At 38.5% G+C, this 9,198-nt stretch overlaps 1 protein-coding gene across 1 annotated transcript in view; it reads right to left on the reverse strand.

The window, feature by feature from the left end:
- Nucleotides 1–8,884, reverse strand: part of LOC116216887 (uncharacterized) — a 56,059-nt gene extending 47,175 nt beyond the window's left edge. Inside the window, exons 1-2 of the mRNA XM_085229761.1 lie at nucleotides 8,755–8,884; nucleotides 4,532–4,638 (exon numbers count right to left, since the gene is read on the reverse strand). The gene's annotated coding sequence lies outside the window, so the exon portion shown is untranslated. The remainder of the gene's footprint in view (nucleotides 1–4,531; nucleotides 4,639–8,754) is intronic.
- Nucleotides 8,885–9,198: the final 314 nt, after the last annotated feature.

Here is a 9,198-nt window from a genome sequence, read left to right on the forward strand (position 1 = left end):
AAGTATCTTAGAAGTTAATAAGTTTTTTCCTTATAAAACTCAAGAAAAGAAAATTCATGCTCATGTCATCCTCTGCTCTTCTCTGAAAGAGCGTAGTGCTTGGCAGTGGACAGATTCAACTCGTATTACAGATCCAGGATTTGAATCCAACATTCAATTACTTTGATGCCTGACAGCTTGAGGTGTGAATTTTCATACGGGCCATTGAGATCATTCAATCACACAATGTGACCTCCTCTGTGACACAGGCCAAACATTTCATTTAGCTAGAGGTCCAAAATTCTTGGTCAGCACCAAGGCGACTCCCCAAAATAGGTGCAGAGAAGAGGAGAAATAAAGGGTGGCTGCTGCTGCTGCTTGTGGTTGTAGGGGCATGAGGCAGCTACGGGCATCTGCCAGCAAATCCCAAGGCACTGGGAAGGTTGAATGAAAGGAAAGAAAAGAGAGGAAGGTAACTGTGTCTAAAATTGACTCTACTGTTACTCATCTAATTCTCCTCCTACACTTACATTGAAATAATCTTTCCATCTCTCAACTTCCTTTTTATTTCACCCAAAACATCATTTCCCCTGTTCTCAGCCCTTCATCCCTTTTTCCTCTTCTGCTGATTTCACACTCACCCCCATCACCACCTTTTTTTTTTTTCCCCCTCTTGTTACTGTTAAATAAAAAGTGGAATCCCACTTTCTACCCCTGGGTAGAAAAATTCAAAACGGCCTACCCAGCTAGAAAGGCTTTGGCTGCCTCTGCCAGCCAGAACTTTCCCAACATAAAGAGCCCCGATTAATGTGATACTTGGAAGTCAAACATCTTTCATACCTACATTTTCAAAATAGATCTAAAAATAGTAACAGAAGTTGTTATTATGCTTCCACAGCAGAGATGTTCCCTAATTTTCCATAATTACAGCTAAGCCTCATGCAGAGAGGGTATAATTAGAAAAATAAAAACGTTTGTTGAAGTGTTCAGTTGGTAGGCCTAAAATTGTAGTTTTAAGCTATATGCTTGTGATTTCTAAAAATTACAAGCATCGGTTCTTGTAACAGGAAGTACTTTTATACAGGAATGTCAAGTCAGTTTTATATTGGAAATTAGTTTTTTCTGGAATGCAGAAACAAGAGATTGCTACTGTGCCTATTCATTCTTAATGTCAGCAGAAACTGATGCTGACTTCAGGCAGAGCTGGTACAAACTCTGCAACTGAAAGAAATCCATTGATATAAGTAGACTCCTCTCTAATCTGCTCAGAAATGAATTTGTGCTTTATTAAATGAAATAGAAAAAAGCATTTCGCAAATGTTTAGTGCCTTACTACTGCCCTCCCACATACAATTAATCATCCTCTTTATTTTTCAAAGGAAGAAATTACACATGTGAGAATGAGAATTAATTTGGAATTTGAGATAGATCTACCACAATATATATAGCCAGGCTGGTTCTCATCTTTATTCAAATCATTTCACACTACTCTTGACAACCCTCACAATGACTGAAAACTCCTTGAAGCCACGCTGCTTGTGCTGTTTGTCCAGTGTGAAGTTAGGTATCTATCAGACATTGCTCCCAGAGTCTTAGAGATAACATGGCTAAATTACAGCATCAGTGATAAATTGTGTGAATTAGGAAACTACCCTCGTGATGAAGAAACATCAGCTCCCACATCAAGTTTATTCACATCTCCTTCATAATTGAAAAAAACATTCACAGCACCATAGTGCACAAACATATACGGGCTCTTTGCATTGGTAGAACTGTGAAATCAGATAAATTGATCATAAGAAAAATCTAGAGCTTGAAGCATCCTCTTGGAGAAAAATGATAATAATAAAAAAGAAAAGTCTCCACAGAAAGAATGAGTAATGGATATCTGGAAAACTCAGTTGGTCCAGCTGAACAAGATAAGGCAACTCAATACTATAGAGTTAACTAAGGTACAGTTGACCTTCACCTACAAAGCAGACAGAAGTTCACTTCAGCTGGAATTTAAACATCAGTCATCATTTTCTCTTGTTATCTGGATACTCCATAAACTCTTGTAGGTCTAAGGACGATGAAAGCTCAAATGAAAACAGTCACATTATTTGCACACAATTAAAAGGAACAAGCAGCTATCACCCTACTCAGAACCTCCGTGTTAGCAGATCCTCGAAAATCCTGCCCTTAGTCCCTGTACAGCTATCTCCGTAGTGCCTGAAAGATGGAAGCCATCTCTGTAGTTAATACTATTTTCCAGGCTTTGCTTGAAGCTTATTTCAGTGCCAAACCCCCATCCAATATTAAAGCACATGTAATTGCTCAGCAGGATCTGAATTCAGTGCAGTGTTTAATGGCCAGAGGAGCTCTCTCCCACTGCATTACTGTATATATTCCCTGATGAAACAGCAAACCACTTTTCTAGACTTCACATTCTCAAACTCTAGTCTCAGTCTCACAACTCAAGACAGGTTTAAGCATCATATGGTGCCTCAGCCAAACATGAGAGCCACTTGCTCTCAGAGATCCCAGTTTCTGCTTGTTCTTCACAACTTTACAGGATCCAGCAAGAAACTTTGCTTTCCCAGCCCTATTTGTTCAAACACTGATCCTGATCTCAGCTTTATATACACTGCAGATAGCTCAATGTTTCCAAGAAACATTAACAGAGTCTTTGTTCTTGAGTGATCAGCATCCCACTCTACCTCTGATCTGACAATATCCAGCAAGAAAATATCTCATTGTTTGTTTGCTTCAACAGCCTCTCTAACTCCAACCCTAACTTACCCATCTCCACGACCAGAAATTAGCACTTCAGTCATTACCAGATGTAAATAAAATACATCCTGCAGCAGTCTGTCAGCTCTTGGTTTCTATTGTTTCCATCAGTAAATCTTCCTCCGAAATCCCCGGAGAAATCAAACACTAAGCCTAATCCCAGAAGTCTACCCCTAATTCTAACACAGATATCCCAGCCAGCAATTGAATATGACACAAGCCATACTTTCACAGTGGTTCACACTTGAAGCCTGTTTTTACAGGCAAAACAGGCTTCCTTCTCATGGCATCAAGAGACATTTGTCAGGGAGAAGTTATACAGTACAGACTGGGCAGGGGTCATCCAGTAACATCTTTGTAATGTAGAAGATCCAACCTTCCAGGGTGCATTTCCGGAGAGAATAGATGGGACAGGAAATGGGCCAGCCCACATGATAACATCAGTGTTAACTTTAGTAAAATGATATAAACACAGTATCCTGTTCATGGAAAGATGGAAAAAGAAATGCTATTCAGAACTTGTGTAACAGTAATTACACTTCCTCATTAAGGTTCACGTTACTGATTACATTTTCCAGTTATATTAAACAAGCCAAGCTTTTGTAGTGCATTTTAAAGAAACTGAATGAAAGAACATTCGTGCTATGAAACTTCCTTTCAAATCATTAACAAATTTAAAAAAATCATTTTTGAGAATCTTCTATTTAAGTGAGTTTGTAATACTCTTATTTACCTGTCTTAGCTGGAATAGCACAAATAAGTTTATACATTTCTCCTAACATTTTTCAGCACAAAGGTTATAGATGGATTTTGCTGTCAGTAAATTTAGCTGGAAGTCAGTTAATTCTCAGAATGTTACTAATTCTTAAATCCAGCCCTGAAATGCACAATAAATATCTCAATGGTGCCTGTATTTCTTATATTTGGGAATAATAACACATTGGCTTATCTATAGATCCAGACCTGAAAATATAGCCTCCAAATAGCATTTCTTTTGTGACAACTTAGACTATAACTGATTTAACAAAAAAAAAAAAAAGTGAACAGTTTCAGTAAATATGCTTTTAAGAAGGCAAAAACAAACAAAAGAAGTAGTTAGGAGCCTCAAATCCATAAAAAAAATGTAAGTGAATGCTTGGGCTCCTAGTTTTCGTATTATTTTGGAGTGAGCGTTAAGAGTCAATCTGAAGCAATGCCTATTAAATTTCTTGAAGGAAAAAAAACTTCATTACATATTAATTTCATATTAAATATCTCTAGTTTTAAACATTCTATCGGATTGAGAAGTTCACTATGTGAGGTACAGTATACAAAATTCAATTCTGCTGAAGAAACAATTGTAGATGTGTTATTTTCCAACAACATTGGCTGATCTTGCTAAAGATAACACTCCCTTCTACCTTGTCACTCTTACTTGAAATAGTTAAATTACTTTCATAGGCTGCTTGACTTCCTTCCTTTCTTCCTTGCTAAAATTAATTGCTCATGCCTGAATTTATCACCACTGTCCTTCCTGAAACCAATAATGAAACCAATTGTTGTTCCAAATCATGAATTTTAATTCTCCATTTTTTGTCTTGATTCTCTTTTTACATTCCGTTTGAGTTCAAGATCAGGTCAGTCTGGGCCAGACTGCTCAAGAAGCTTCAAATACAACACTGTAACACCATGGAAAGCGCAGCAACAATAGCAGAGCAGCAAGGTCCCAAGCTGCAGCAAATGAAGATTTGCTCAAATGCAACAGCCAGGGGCACAGAAATAAGGGAAAGAAGCTGCTTACCTTCTGGGAAGGGGTGGATCCCGGCATGCACCTGAGCTCCCCTGAGTTGGCCCTGGCTTCCCACCAGGTGCTCGATCACTGCTTCAGGCCATGACTCAGTATTTCCACTACAAAAACAAGCCTATCTCAGCAAACTATATATTTGTGCTTCTAGTCTAAGACACAATCTATACCTTATATCATGCTGTGTAATTTTTTTCCCTGAGTATAGAAGAGGGAATTTGAGAAATTGCAAAATCTGATGTGCAGCCTCACAAAGTAGACTTCATAGATTCCTCTAGAGAGGTACATCCAGTGCAAGAGTCTTGCAGGTAATATGAAGCATCCCCTGTAGAAACCATGTCCCCTTGACCATAAAAGGAACACTAGGAATCAGTTCTATGTATACAAAAAAGTATTTGTTACTAACCCCTTGAAGCTGGATTCCTGAGAAAATAACAGGCAAGATTTTTTTTTTTTCCCCCCCTAAGTCTAGAAGTGAATTTAAGATATCCATGTCACATTCAAAACAATCCCATTCAGGAAGTTTTAATTGTTGAATTCAGGTAAACAGACCCACAGAAACACAACTTAAGTGTACTTACATTTGCGAAGTTTAATTAACATCACAGGACACAAAACTTTCTACTTTGCATGCAAAGGAAAAAAAAAAATGAATAATCACAAAAAATAAAAATAAAAAATCTGAAGCCATACTTAGGTTTAAAGATTAGAATACTAAACAAGGCAATTTGGAGAAATACTTTCCTGAAGAAAAAAATCCAGTTTCTTAAGGAATTCTTTATTTACTATGTGAACTTCTTTCAAAGCATCAAATGAATTCTGTGCAATACAGAAACATGCCACAAAAAGGCAATTATATAAAAGTCTATAACATTTTAAAAAAAAAATGCATCGCCACTAAAGAAAAAAAAGAAAAGATAAAGAAAAAGCCAGTTTTCAATCTTCTGACTCTAGGACTAGGAGCAGAAGAGGCATGCTAACTATGAATGTCATATAGTTTCTATGTTATTAATCATTTCTAGTGCTATTAAAAGCTAGATGGCCATTCAATTGGATGTATCTTTTGGTTTTGTTACAGCCATCAAAGTTCTGCATTTGATCTCTCCCTTTACCTATTTCCATTCTGAGCTTGTTCCCCGATTAGTTTCAAGCATAATCACATCACTTTACAATTCCCCCTCATTCTTTCCAGATATCTCCTCTAAAGACTGCAACATGCCTTCAGTTTCTCAGTATGAAAAAAAGTCCAAGCACATTCTGGGTTTCCTTCTATCTTCATTGAACAATCAACAACATGAAGAAGTTGGTCTGGTCTCATTCAGTGCTTTCCACCAATGATCTGGATGAAGGGATAGAATGCACCCTCAGCAAATGTGCTGATAATACGAGGCTGTGAGGAGTGCCTGATACACACCAAGGCTGTGCTGCCATTTCATGAGATCTGTATAGGCTGGAGTGTTGGACAGAGAGGAACCTGGTGAGGTTCAACAAGAGCAAGTGTAGAGGCCTACATCTGGGGAGGAATAACCATATACATCAGTATGGGTTAGGGGCTAGCCTAGTGGAAAGGAGCTCTCCAGTCAACTAAACAAATTTTTCAGAAGATACAGCTCTCCTCATTGAGATTGAACTAAGGAACAGTTAATTCCTTTGTGTTAAGGCAAATTGTTTTTGTTTTTGTTTTCCATTTAAATTTCTCATTCTTCCATCACTTGAATTTGGATGCAGAGAAATAGGAAGACTCAGAATGGATTCACGTAAAAAAGAGGGTTTTTTCCAGGACAGAAATGCAATTTCCTCTAGGAACCATTCTGTCAGAGTGTAATAGAATTCTGTTGTACAGTAATTCAAAATAAGAAATTATTAATTATTTAAAAAAAAAAAAACTGAAGTAACAACAAACTTGTATAGAACAAGGATTTTTGACACTAGAATGGAGCATATTCTCCAAAATAAAGGTAGTTTGAGAGCTTAATTTCAGTTGCAGAATGCAATATTCTTTGTTTTATAGACATCCGAAACCCAATATGAGAGCAAGGGGAATTTCTTCTTAAGTGAAAACAGACTTTGGGGAGCAAGACTTGTTTGGTTTACATTTTTTAGCTGTGACCTTACTTGTGAGACACTGTGGTTTCAACAACTACATTATCGCTAATCTGTGCTGGAAATTTTAAAGTATTTAGTTGGAAAAGGTTATTTCTGCATTAATTGTATAGTTTTCCAAAGCCCTAAAGATAAAAAGAGACAATGAAGACTGTAATTTGTACACAAGGGGGAAATTTTCTAAAACAGTAATTTCAAGATAGGAAATGAGTGTATATGACAAATTTGTAAAAATGTTACTATTAAGAAACAGTTATGGTACGTCTTCAATATTAACATAATATTGAAGGAAAACCGTAACAGTAGGAACAATAGGAAAGACATACAAATAAAACCACTACAATTATTTATAACTGAGCAAATGAAGCTTGCCTTTTGCTGCACTGCAGATTTTGGAAATGAGTGTTTAATTTGGAAAAAGGAAAACCAAGCAAGACTTACTCATAGAAGAAAAAAAAAAAAAAAAAAAAAAGGAGTGTTTCCTTTTAAAAATAAATATGTTTACAAAAGCTGGAGTCATCTGATATGCATCAGGTCAAAATAGTAAAAACAGGGCAGGGGGAGGAGAATAAGCAATTTCTTTTATATACTTACATGCTATGCTATAACTAACAAAGAAAGAAAAAAGAAATCAAGTGAAGTCTCTAGAAATGCTGAGACCCCTTTGAGGCTGAGAACTGGTACAGTTACACTGGTTGCATTTACATCTGTGTGCAGCACTGTGTTATGTGCTGGTACTGTTTCCCTCAGGGATTCTTTCAGATTCTCTGCCCTCAAGCTTCACTTCCCCATCCAAGGCCACTCCTCTCAGAAATAGTCACTCAGAAACATCCCCTCCCAGATGTTCCCCAGCCTTCACCCACAGCTTATGCTATTGCAAAACCCTGCAGTCCTCTCTATTCCAGCAGGGCCTGACAGTCTGGATCTCTTTTCTGTTGGCCTGCTTGGGTCATTTACTGTAAATGTGTAACCAAAGTGTACACTTATATAAAATACAAATTGAAGCATCTTCCACATTTCCCTATATGCACACATGAGGTGGTGCAAATTTTAACAGGAAGATTCATTTAATGAAGGAAAGGGTTAGAATAATCTTGTTGCCAGGTGATGCTTTGCTCCATCAAAGGAGGGCTGCAGCCAAGCCAGATGTGTGCTCAGGGGTCATTTCAGAGGACTTCCCTTTTCTGGCCAAGCTGGCACGTTTTTGTGACAGCAAACATTGGTAAAAACTACAGACTGTTGGCCAACAATTTTTATTAGGTTCTTCACTGACACTGGATTTTCGTATAATAAAAGCACATAAAGCACTCATCTGGCTAAAAGACTATATTACTGAGCTTTCTGACAGCAGTTGTAAATGCCTTTGTTAACATTAAAGCTCACCCTTGCAGCATTCATTCTCCTTCTCTGGAGGGGAGCAGCATTTGGTACAGAGAGCAGGGACTGGCATCCCTGCAATCAGAGGGCCCCTCATTCAGAGCCCTTAGCAAAGGAAAACGAAGCTGGGAAAGGCCTGGGTCCTCCCCACTCTCAGCCAGTACACAGAACCTGTGAGAAACCTCTGGCAGCCCACAGCCAGCCCTACAAAAGGAAGGTGGGAATGCCTGGAAAAAGTAGGCACAGAGTAAGCTGCAGCCAGCAGAGGAGGGGCTGGACAGGGGGGGACACTTGACTTGTCTGTTAAACATAAAGCCCTGCACAGCACCATCATGTTTTTTTCTCCAGATTAACAGACAAGTTAATCCTAGCTACTTGCACGCACTGCCTTATTTGACTTATCTTATTAATGGTCCATCCCTCCTGTAAGCAGCCAACTAAGACCAGAGTGGTATTGGGATACACCAAGAAGTATTCACTTTTCTGAGATGCACACTGGTCCCCCACAGGCAGAGCCCTTACTTTGAAGCAGACAGGTGGCAAGTTCGGACAATGAAAAGGATTGTGCAATGTCCATGTCAGGACTAATGCATACATTAATCAGGATTAAAGTTAAAGATTAAAATCTTACCACAACACCATTCTCACAGCAAAGTTACTACCGATCTGCCCTCTTATAAACCCAGAACCAATTAGTACTGAAACAAAGGTAGAACACTGAGCTCCATTACAAAGTGTACCTTCCACACTGCAAGACAATGAAGTGGAGAATATCGGTGGTGCCAAGGCAGCTCATGTCCTGCACTGTGCTAGCAAGGTGCTGTGGTGCAGGAAGTCAAACAGAAGCTGTGAGCTGAGCAGAGAGGCACCAAGTTGTGAAATCTCGTCTGAGAACTTGCCACTTCTTGCTGTTTCGTACTGTGTGTTCTGTCTGCATGGGTAGGCCAGAAGAATTTTTAGACATAAATTTACTACTGGGAAATTTTTGTTAAAAAACCTCCTATAGGTTGTGCACTGAAAACAGTAGCAGGAAACGTAACATGAAAGCAGCACCGTCACTAGGTACCCCACTCAGAGTAAAACCAAAAGAGAAGAAATGGCTGAAATTTATGTGCTGTGTCTGCCAAAGTTCCCACTTTAGGTTTCATGGGTTTAGGGTCATATTTTCCTTTAAAAAGTATTTT

The sequence above is a fragment of the Meleagris gallopavo genome, chromosome 8, assembly GCF_905368555.1.
Source record: "Meleagris gallopavo chromosome 8, MGAL_WU_HG_1.1, whole genome shotgun sequence".
Classification (NCBI taxonomy): Eukaryota; Metazoa; Chordata; class Aves; order Galliformes; family Phasianidae; genus Meleagris; species Meleagris gallopavo.